At 44.4% G+C, this 2,500-nt stretch overlaps 1 pseudogene; it reads left to right on the top strand.

Annotated features, from left to right (window-relative positions):
* Positions 1–2,500, top strand: part of LOC114433587 (nuclear receptor ROR-alpha A-like) — a 68,295-nt pseudogene that overhangs the window by 48,340 nt on the left and 17,455 nt on the right.

Here is a 2,500-nt window from a genome sequence, read left to right as displayed (position 1 = left end):
TGTGTGTCTGTGTGTCTCTGTGTGTGTGTGTCTGTGTGTGTGTCTCTGTGTGTGTGTGTGTCTGTGTGTGTGTCTGTGTGTGTCTCTGTTTGTGTGTGTCTGTGTGTCTCTGTGTGTGTGTCTGTGTGTGTGTGTCTCTGTGTGTGTGTGTGTCTCTGTGTGTGTGTGTGTCTGTGTGTGTCTCTGTGTGTCTGTGTGTGTGTGTCTGTGTGTGTGTGTCTCTGTGTGTGTGTGTGTCTCTGTGTGTCTGTGTGTGTGTGTCTCTGTGTGTCTGTGTGTGTGTCTCTGTGTGTGTCTCTGTGTGTGTCTCTGTGTGTGTGTGTCTGTGTCTCTGTGTGTGTGTGTGGACATAGTGGACTGTTAACATGACACTGATGGACTCTCAGCTCTTATAAGTTACTTTGTTTTTGTATTTTATTGACAGAAAATATTCAAAGTTTTTAGTAAATTATTGTTTTTTTATATTTGTAATATAAGAAAATATACATTTCTTGAATATTTTATTTTATTTCTAACATTTTTTCGCTGCTGCAGTGTAAACATCCTTTACTGTGTCACGTTGATAGTGTGTCCGTTGTGTGGATGATGTCAGAGGTCATGTGACAGTGACCGTCTTTATTTCTGTCTCCAGCTCAGATTGAAATCATCCCCTGTAAGATCTGCGGAGACAAGTCGTCAGGGATTCACTACGGGGTGATCACCTGTGAGGGCTGTAAGGTAAGCCCCGCCCCCTCAACTTCCTGTTGGCGTTTCCCGCCTCTTTCGTTCGCTTTTGTAATGTCAGTCATCATCTGTCCTCTGTCCTCCGTCAGGGTTTCTTCAGGCGCAGTCAGCAGAGTAACGCCACCTACTCGTGTCCTCGCCAGAAAAACTGTCTGATCGACCGAACCAGCCGCAAACCGCTGCCAACACTGCCGCCTGCAGAAATGTCTGGCTGTGGGCATGTCCCGGTACGGTGAGTCTCTCGCACACACACAAACGTACATCAACCTACTACAGGAATCACACACACACACACACATCACCTACTACAGAAGCACACACACACACACAAACACACTCACACACACACAAACACACACACATGAACACACACATATGAACACGAACACACACACATGAAACACACACACACACACACACACACACAAACACACACAAACACACACACACGAACACACACACACACATGAACACACACACACACATATGAACACACACACACATGAAACACACACACACAACACACACACATAACACACACACAAACACACACAAACACACACACACACACAACACGAAACACACAAACACACACACTGAACACACACACACACACCAAACACACACACACGAACACACACACACATGAACACACACACACACACACACACACACGAACACACACACACACACACATGAACACACACATGAACACACTTGAACACACATACGAACACGAACACACACACATATGAACACACACATGAACACACACACACATATGAACACACTTGAACACACACGAACACACACACATGAACACACTTGAACACACATACGAACACGAACACACTCACACATGAACACACGAACACACACACACATGAACACACAACACACATATGAACACACACACACATGAACACACGAACACACACACACATGAACACACACATGAACACGCACATGAACACACACACGAACACACACACATATGAACACACTTGAACACACACACATGAACACACACACACATATGAACACACACACACACACACACACACACATATGAACACACACACACACACATGAACACACACACACATATGAACACACACACTCACACACATGAACACACACACACACATATGAACACACATGAACACACACACATGAACACATGACACCACACACACATGAACACACACACATGACACACACACACAGACATGAACACACACACACACACACATATGAACACACACACACATACACATATGAACACTCACACACACACACATGAACACACACACACACACATATGAACACACACACATGAACACACGAACACACACATGAACACACACATGAACACGCACATGAACACACACACGAACACACACATATGAACACACTTGAACACACACACATGACACACAAACACACATATGAACACACACACACACACACATGAACACACACACATATGAACACACACACACACACACATGAACACACACATGAACACACACACATATGAACACACACACACTCACACACATGAACACACACACACACACATATGAACACACATGAACACACACACACATGAACACATGAACACACACACACATGAACACAAACACACACATGAACACACACACAGACTTGAACACACACCTGAACACACACTTGAACACACACACTTAAACACACACTTAAACACACACCTGAACACACACACAAACACACACACACACCACACACACACACCACA

Source organism: Parambassis ranga, chromosome 3 (genome assembly GCF_900634625.1).
Source record: "Parambassis ranga chromosome 3, fParRan2.1, whole genome shotgun sequence".
NCBI classification, from domain to species: domain Eukaryota; kingdom Metazoa; phylum Chordata; class Actinopteri; family Ambassidae; genus Parambassis; species Parambassis ranga.
Note: the sequence above shows the minus strand (reverse complement) of the source record. Positions and strands in the feature narration are given on the sequence as shown.